General features: G+C 39.4%; 1 long non-coding RNA gene across 1 annotated transcript; it reads left to right on the forward strand.

The window, feature by feature from the left end:
- Positions 1 to 1,599: 1,599 nt before the first annotated feature.
- Positions 1,600 to 5,735, forward strand: LOC111818560. The gene is made up of 3 exons (XR_002822524.1): positions 1,600 to 1,610; positions 1,675 to 1,676; positions 5,643 to 5,735. It is a non-coding gene; the product is annotated as an uncharacterized LOC111818560 (long non-coding RNA).
- The last annotated feature ends 4,005 nt before the right edge of the window (positions 5,736 to 9,740 follow it).

Below are 9,740 nucleotides of genomic sequence, written 5' to 3' on the forward strand. Positions count from 1 at the left end.
TTAGCAAAGCACAGGGACCGCGGTTCAATCCCCCAGCACCACATGCCAGCCAGCCCCACCCCCTGGTGGGCTGAGCTGGACACACACACACACACATACATAAATAAATAAAATTTAAAAAAAAAAAACAATTATACTAAATCAAGGTATGCTTTCAAAATTGACCATGCTGGATTGCTGGATTATAATATTCTCTCTTTCCCTCTCTCCCTCCCTCTCCCACTGTCTATCTTTTATTTGGCACTTTATTTACATATTGGGATTCTCACATAAGAGAAACCGTGAGATATTTAAGCTTTTATGAATGAGTGACCCTTTGTAAACTTGGACAATGACACCCTCCCTGACTAAAACTGGTGTGGGCACTCAGAGAGCACTAGGGACTCTCTCCAATGTGGGCTCAATGGTAGAGGCAACTCATAAAGCAGAAGAGAGAAGCAGGTAAGAGAAACTGGGAAAGCTGTTCAAAGTTACCTTTTCCAAATGTAGCAGAACTTTCTTGAAGGCCAGATGTATTCCACCCATTCTGAGAGGTGGCCCAGAAACTTCATGGCAAATTCAATTTTGATTATATCATTGCAAGCTGGTAACCAGAGTCCTACATAACTCAAGTGCCAGTTTGGGTCCATCCACAGTGGGCATCCATGGGGTGGGACCCAGAGAGAAGAAAATAAGAGGACCTTCATCTGGCTTTCAGTCTTACTATACTCAGAAATGACTGGTGAGACCATTGATGGGGTCGAGAAGTCTTGCACATGGGCAAGATGAATCAGGGAAATTGAATTGTTCTTATCGACATCACCTCATTTATTCTCCTAGCCTTGAGAGGTACAAGGAAGTTTGCTTTATGGAGAGATAAACAGGAAAGAATTACAGAAACCTATGACAATAATACCAGGCAGGCCAAAACCTAGAAGAAAGTGGTTTTTTAAGTGCTAAAAAATGTCACTTCAGGAAGAAACACAAGACAAATTGAATTTTCTGGCAGCATACTATGCAATGGCTAGCTGGGATAAAAGATAAATCAATCAAAACAGTTTTTCAGGAAGAGGCCTTGGGCCAAAAAGAAATCGCAGAAAGGTTTCTGACCCAGCTGCTAACAGGAGTGGAGATGGAGGTAGCCACACTTATTTATAGTCTGTCAAGCCTGACCAAAGCCTGGTCCTATCACAGCCCAAGAACCTACCACAGAATGGCTCTGTGCAGGGATGAGGAAAAAGAGAAACACTAGAAAGCCAGCCAGGCTCAATACACCAGTCAGCAGATTCACTGTAGCCAAAGACTCCAAGTTTCCTCTTGCTAGGCAATGCACACATATTCTGATAGATAAGAGGTACAGCCTTCTGGGAAGAGATACAGATAGGCAGGTGTGCCCAGCGGAAGAAGTACACACGCCCTGACATTAACAGCACACCCCATCACTGAATTATTACTCCTGAACACTAGCGTCCTAGGGAGGAAGTATTTCCCTGTACCATTGATGTCAGGATAGTCCAAATGTCCCTTGGCTTGTGAGCCATAAGCAGAAGTGGCATGTGTCATTTCCAGATAGTTGCCTTTACACCCAGTTCGTGGTTTGCCATTTCTCCTTTTTCTCAACTCTGAGAGTTGTAATGTTCCAGACAGAGGCTGATCTATCAGTCTTTGTCCCAGGAAGGAAGGAATAGAGCAGAGCTGTGGTGACTCACCATGAGCACGAGTGTGGGGAGGGAGGAATAAACCTCTGCATTTATTCCTCTGTGATTTTGGAGGTCATCCGTTCCTACAGCACCACCCAGCCTCTTGTGACTCCTGTAATTCCAGATCATTAGCATTTGAGACTGAGAATAGAGTATTTTTTGGCACAGGGAGGACTCTACAGGCCACAGGACATGACAGTGAAAGGATATCGTGGGGGGCCTGGGGTAACCATTGGAGATGGAGAGAACACTGTCAGAGAGAACACAACCTAAGAACCCTTTGGAATAGCAAGTATAAATGTGTTTTTGTACCAACTGCGAAAATAGTTGAGTTTGGTAAAGTGGAGGTTATGTTAATGAAGATGGTTTGAAGGGATTTGAAACTTAGTCTTATTTTGTCTTTCAGCTAAGTTCTGAGCCAAAAGGAGACAAAGTAAGGGTTAATTTGATTTAATAAGCAAAGAAGATCAAATAGTAATAAACACACACATGCATGTACACCCTGAAACCAGGGCTGGTTCTGGATATAGTCCTTTGGATGTCAGACTCAGGATATATGCACTACTCCTGGGCCTTATATCCTTGAGTGCAGCCTTCTTCATGTGTTGTTTCTGCTTCTAATATATATATAAAATCCAGTTCTGGATCCCCAATTATTTCCCTGTTCTTACAGAAGCCTTCATTGGCCCTATGGAGTTCTCTTTCTGGAGACAGGAAGTTTGCTCCTAAATCTTTGCTTGGGGATATCAAAAGACAATACTACAACAAATTAAGTTATGAATTTATTTAATTGGCTTCTATTTACAATTCCTCAACTGGAGTAGTCTCCATTCTACCAAGTGGAGTGGGAAGTGTCTCCAGGCAGTAGCAGAACAGTGATGTTGGTCTATTTTTTGTTCCTGTAACAGAATATCTGAACCTGAGTAATTGCATAATGAACAGAAGTTCACTTGACTCATAATTCTGGAAGCCAGCAGCCCAAGAACATGGTGCCAACAACTAGCAAAGGCCATTGTGCTGTGTCATTTCAGGTTAGAAGGCAGAAGGGGAAGAGAGAATAAGACTGAGAAAGCCAAGAGGGACCCATGCTTGCTTTGTAGCAATCCACTCTTGTGATAAGCAACCCCTTCCCAAGATACTGGCACTAATCTGTTCACGAAGAGAAATCCTCACGATTCCCTCACCTCTTAAAGATCCCACCTCTTAACACTGTTGCTGTAGGAATAACATTTTCTCAAATGAATTTGGAGGAACAAATCCAGGCACAGGAATTGGGTTTTGTAAGATGAACTCTGGAAACAGAAACAGGATAAAACTGGCTAATATCAGGTTATTTCAGGTCACTTTTCTGTAAAAGTAAAGCAGAAGGGACTTCCTTATGATGCTGATTCAGGAAGAATGGAATCTCCTGTTTTCAGGAAAAAACTGGTCTGTTTTAGTATCTATCTGCTTCCTTGAAGTTTCAGTTTGATTATGTGGCATTTAGCATGAGTGACTCCGTTTGTGTACAAAACATGGCCTAACCAGGACAAGGAAGGACCTTGATTCCCCCAGGAAGATTTCCCCCTGCAGTCTTCCTGCCTCCTGGATGAAGTTCTGGCACAAGACTTTCTTCCAAGTTCACCACCCACTTGTGAAGACATCCTTACCAGCTCAGAACCTGTTAGTCCTGAAATTAAATGGAATAAAATGGAACCTGTTGTTCAGTGGTGGTGAATGCAGCCAGCTATCACTTAGTTACCATTGAAAGATCTAAAACGTTTGCCATCACCACTCCAGGTCATCATTCTTTATTGTCAACCCAAGACTTTGTACTTGCCTTTCCATTAGGTCAATCTCTCCTATGTTGGTCCTTCCTAAGAATAACTCTGTGCTCACCAAGTCTCTCCTGTTGCAAAGCTGTGTTTGTCACAAATCAGTGACAGCTGGTACCAATGGAAAGGAGCCGTACCCTTCAAAATCATCTCAGCTAGTTTTCATAAGTGCTACAAACCAACAGGAAAGAACCCAACCTGGAGGTTGTGTAGGCATGCTCAGAAGTGGACCAGCACAGCTCTCAGATGGGAGCAAGCCTGCCTGTCTGGTGTTCTTGGCCTGCATATGGTCTGATTGTTTTTTGTTTTTTTGTGTATTTAGTACAGGATCTACAGGGTCTACGGGGTCTCACTACATAGATCTGACTCATAGTGTCCTCCTGTTTTCAACCTCCCAAGTGCTGGAATTACAGGCACACACACCACCACACCCAGTCTCAATCGCCATCTCAGCTCGCCCTGGGGGGTGGGGTCAGCATGGCACACAGGGGATCGAACCCCAGCTTCTGCACTCTGCCTAAGCAGGAGCTTTAGTCCACTGAGCTATCTGGTGGGCCCCATGTGCTCTGACTGACCACCTGTGTATGGGTCTGCTCAAAACCTTTCAAAAGAAAGGAGGCAACTACTTTGCCTACATTGTTCTTGTCTGTGTACATCTACGGGAAGTCATAGGCTCTGGCTCATGAAGTTAAGGCTGGTCAGGATGGCTCAATTAAGACTTTCCCTTGAGCAATGTGAAATTCACAGAATGTTGGAGGAACTATTGTAGATTAAGGGACACTACTGAGGTATGCAAACCAAATATATTGCGAGATTGGTTTTGTGCCTAGATTGGGAAAAAAATGGTTACAAAGATAAAGCAGGAATTAATATATAGTTAATTACATTCCTAAGTGTATTTAATCACTGTTATTTTTTTCTTTTAATATTAATTTTTAATTGGTACCTAAAACCAAAAATTATACATATTAATGAAGTACTCTGTGATGTTTCCATGTAGGTATACTTTGAACAGTATTCATATCAGATGCTACCAACTTTCTTAACTGAGATGATGTGATTTTTGGAGATAATGTTTTATTCTTAGGACACACGTGTTAGCATAATCCAGCATGAAATGGAATAATGTTAACAACATTCAAATGGTTCAGAAAATAATGTACATTTTTGATACATGGAAATAAAAGCTAAGTGGAGGACATACAGGTGTTCACTGTACTAGGCTTGGGACTTTAAGCAGGTTTGAACATTTTCAAAAAGAGAATTTTATCGTGAGAAAGAGGCATTTTTTACTCACAGAAATGAAGCTGCTTCTGCAAAGAACTGTCTCAGAGCCAGGGAAGAACTTCCGATGTCTTCAGAGAGCCAAGGTGGGGGCCCGGCCATGGCAAGCCAGAAAGTAGATTTTAGCTTCAAAGAAAGAAATCTGGGCCATAAGACTCTCACTGTTCAACTCTACCCTGCTCCAGGAGCAGAAAGGATGAAATTTTGTTTTCATTTTACTTTCTTAGATGGCTTTCTTCTCTTATTATTGCATGCTTCTAATACTGAACAGTAGTGATGTTTTGGGAAATTGGTACATACATAGAACACAACTGGATAGTTTTCAATCTCCTTACCCTTCTTCTTCCTTTCCTCTCATGCCCTGGGCCATCATTTTTTTTTTTTTTTTTTTTTTTTTTTTAGTTTTAGCATTTGTCTTTTAAAGAATTTATTTTACACCTATTATACACACAGCATGTTTCAAACACTGACATATACCCCCCTAATAAGATACAACAAAAACAAAAAGGCTTATTTTACTAGAAACAAAAATACACCATCACTTATAGTCTTTGAACATTAGTGCACTTTTAACATCTGACAAAACATTCATAAATCAGTAGACCACTTAACAAATAACACCTTTAAGCAGATGGACTGTCCTCAATTGTTTATTTGGTTATGAATTTTACAAGCATCACTTATATTATTAGCAGTAACACTGGAGCTGGAGAATATTGCGCCTTCACTAAGCTACACAGTGAGAACCACCAACAGTGTGGTGGAACGTGTGGCCCTTTCCAAGGCCACACTCTGTGGCCTGCAGATGTCAGCCCACACATCTCCCTGTGCTTATGGACTGGTTTGGTGACCCACTGGGTGTCAGGATTTCTTCTAATGGCTTTGTGGAATGGATCAATAAGGATAACCTCAAAGAATTTGTATGTGGAATCTTCACCAACCCAGTAAAAATTTAGAACTCCCAGAGACCCACAGTGGCATCCAGCTTGCTCCTCAGCAACAGACTGATGTTTTCATGCAAACTTCAGCTGGTTAATGCCATGATGGACAGGTGTTGCTCCCTTAGGGACTGGGTATTTGTGGCCACTGCCGTGCACATGAAGCTTGTATATGACATACCCTTGCTTGGCCTTGTATCCCAGTCCAGGAGCTTTGTCCAGCTGGGTAGGGCCTGGAGCCCTGTGGAGCACCAAGAGCTGGCAGTACTGCCAGCATCAGACCCACAGCAGAAAGCGCGTCACATCGGACTGCTTCTTCCTCCACAGCTCCTGGATGTACTTGTATGCGCCCATCTTTGCTTATGGGTGGATAGAAAAGCAAAGATCTGAGACTCTCCCTGTGGCATCTCTAAGAACCTACATTTAGTTTCCTAACATCATTCCTTTAAATATAGTTAACTTTCTGAGTTTGGCTTATTTCTTAGCATGATGGCCTCAAGTTCCACCCATTTTCCTAAAAATAACATGACTGCATTCTACTTTATAACTGAAAAGTATTCCATTGTGTATGTATACCATGATTTCTTTATTGTTCGTCTCTTGCTGGGCACCTCGGTTGTTTCCAAAGTGTAGCCACCATGACTTCTGCTGCTATAAACACACAGGTATGCACGCATATCACTACAGTATGATGTTTTCAATTCTCTCAGGAATATATTCATGAGAAGTATAGCTGGGCCAAGCGACATTTCTCTTTTTGACTTTTTAAGGAATATCCACAGAGAGTTCCATAGTGATCTACTTGTTTATATTCCCAACAATGTGCGAGGTCTTCTTTACTCCTGGCACCCTGGCTGGCATTCATTGTTTTTCAAGTTCATGATCCTAGGCATTCTGACTGGAGGAAGAGAATCTCAGAGTTCTTTCGATTTGCATTTTCCTAATGGTTAAAGATGTTGAACATTTTCATTATTTCTATTTCTTTTAAAACCTGTCTATTCTATTCATTTTCTTTCTTTCTTTTTGCTTCATTCATTTCTGAGGGTCATTTTTTGATTTTTTTTAATATATTCTTGCAATTAGTCCTCGATTACATGAGTAGCTAGCAAACATTTTTTCCTCATACTGTACCTGTATTTTCACTTTATTTCTGGATTCCTTTGCTGTGCAGAAGCTTTTCAATTTGAAGCAATCCCATTCATTAATTTGTGATATTATTTCCTATGCTATTGACATTCTATTTCGGAAGTCTTTATCTCTGCTATAGCTTCAAGAGTTTAATTTGTTATCTTTCAGCAGGTTCAGACTTTCTATTTTTATATCTAAGCCTTTGAATCATTTTGATTCGGTCTCAGTACAAGGTGAGAGATAGGGATATAGTTTCAATGTTTTGCAAGTGGATAGCCAGTTTTCCCAACACCATTTTGTTAAATAGACAAAACCTTTGTATACCAGTGGCCTGTTCGTCAAAAATCAGGTGACTGTGGGGTTCTGTATCTTCTGTTCTATTCCATTGGTCTACATTTCCCTTTTAATGCCAGTATAATGTTTTTTTTTCTACTACTGATTTATAACAAAACCTGAAATCTGGGATTATAACACCTCCAGTTTTGCTCTTCTTGATCAGAGATGGGTCATTTCTGATTCCATTATGAATTTCAGGATTCTTTTTCTAGATTTATAAGAAACATAGTTCGTTTTTTAATAGGTTGTATTAAATCTGTAGATTGAATTTTAGTAATATGTCCATTTTAACAATATTAATTCTCCTGACCCAAGATCAAAGAATGCCTGTCATTTTCCTTCTTCAGCATTCTATAATTTTTCAATATAGAGATTTTTTCATCACCTTTGTTAGGTTGATCTCTATATATTTAATCTTTTTTTGAAGCTATTGTGATTGGAATTATTTTACTTTTGTGTTCAGAAATGCTATTGATTTTTGTGTGTTGATTCTGTAGCCTGAGAAGGTGTAATTTTAATTTTAAAGATAAACATACATTTACTATCAAATATGATCTCTGCTTCCGGTGAGAGAAGTGCTAGGGGTTTTCATTGAGTGCCTCACACATGCCAGACAAGTGCTCTACCATGAACCCACACTCCCAGCCATTTTTATTTTGACGTTAGGTCTTGCTAAATTTCCCAGGCTGGCTTTGAACTTGTGACCCTTTTGCTTCTCTCCCAAATAGCTAAGATTACAAGCATGTACCACCGTGCCCAATGTGACTGTTGAGTTTTTGTTGCCCAAAAATGACCAGAAAAAGAAGTGAATAGATGTTCCAAAAACTGTGAGCAAAGCTGGATGACTGATGTTGTAGTTCCTTTAGTGAAGTGGGACAAGGTAACCACTTAATTCCCACCATTTCAACAGCATAGGACGCTTCCACAGTACAAGGAGCTCTTAAATAGAGTACATGCTTCTACTGTGTCACACAGCCCAGCCAAAGGAAAAAAAATGATGCTGGTTTTGCCAAAATTCAAATCTATGTATACATATTTTGAATTGGTATTAAGTTGGATTAGCAAAAGCACATTTTTAAAATATATTTTTTCTGATGAGACCTATTTTTAACACTGACTTTCTCTAAATCTTCCCTAAAAGATAAAGCTAATGAGGTCTCATAAAAATATGAACTGGGGCTAGGTAAGTGTAATTTTTCAGTTTAAGTCAGTATGTATTATAGCAAGCATACTCAGGCATGTCAAAATTTGATATGAATTAATTACCCAATTTTTATTTATAGTCACTATATAATTGTTTTAAATTTTAGACAGGCACATAAAAATTCAGAGAAAGCAGGATACCAGGAATGGGGTGAATACATACACACACACACACACACACACACACACACACACACACCCCATAATCATACTTTGAAAGTTTCACTATTTTTTATTAAAGGTTTGCAACAAAGTTGTGTAGAGAATTCAATCAGTAAAATTTTTCTTGAAGGAATCAGTTGTTTATCAGTTCTAAAAAATGTTTTTCTACATTACATACTGCCCTCCATCTTTTCTCAAGCTCAGTTTTTCAGGACTGGGATCTCAAAGACACTGTGCCTCACTCTCCCCAAAGCTGCTTCCCACAGCTCATCTCCCCAAAAGCTTTGATTTTCACAGGCTTAACCCCAGAATTACAACTTTGAGTCTTTGATTTATTATTATTATTATTATTATTATTATTATTATTATTATTATTGCACTTTAACTGGCGTATGACATTTTCACTGGGATTCTGGTTAGCTAGCATTTTGTTTCACACTTTCAACAGTAGTTTTGTTGTGCACTACTACATGCTTTGCTTCAACAATTTTCCTTACAGTGCCTGTAGTCATGTTTTACTCAGAATGACTCAGATTTTGTATGGTTGGATTTTATGTTTTTTGACTGCACACAAGAAACAATAGTTGACTGGATGTCTCTATCATTTGAAGGTTTGTTGTCTCCTAAGACTCCATGTTAATACTCTCAATACTATTCAACTGTTTTGAATTTTGGTCTGGTATATCACAAACAGCATTTTCTACAATATTATCTTCTGGTTGAAGAGCAGCAGTACCAACCACCTCTAATTTTGATTTATTAAAGTTGATACTCTTTAATTGTGCCATTAGAATCCATGTCTTCACAATAACTCAACGGCTCCATTTTATTTCTCTGGAGCTTTCAGCTTTATCTGCATCCATGCTATTCGGCTCCAAAGTACCTTTAGTCACTTCACCCACTGAGCTAGATGAACCTCCATAATTCTTCTCTGTACCATTTGCATTTATACAAGGAATATCACCAGAAATATCAGCAGAAGATTTAGGTTCCTCAAAATTTAGTCATCTCCATAATATAATTTTATTATCTCCTTTGACTCTTGTTCAAATTTTTCATTTGCTCTCCTTTTTAAATGGTCTTAACTATTTTACCTGAAATGGAATTATCCTGTTCATCTTCCTCTTTATCTAAAAACAAAGGGCTGCTAACAGTCTTAATTCTACATCCTATCAGAGCTTCATTTTTCTTTTCTC

Source organism: Octodon degus, unplaced genomic scaffold (genome assembly GCF_000260255.1).
Source record: "Octodon degus isolate 3935 unplaced genomic scaffold, OctDeg1.0 scaffold00095, whole genome shotgun sequence".
NCBI lineage: Eukaryota > Metazoa > Chordata > Mammalia > Rodentia > Octodontidae > Octodon > Octodon degus.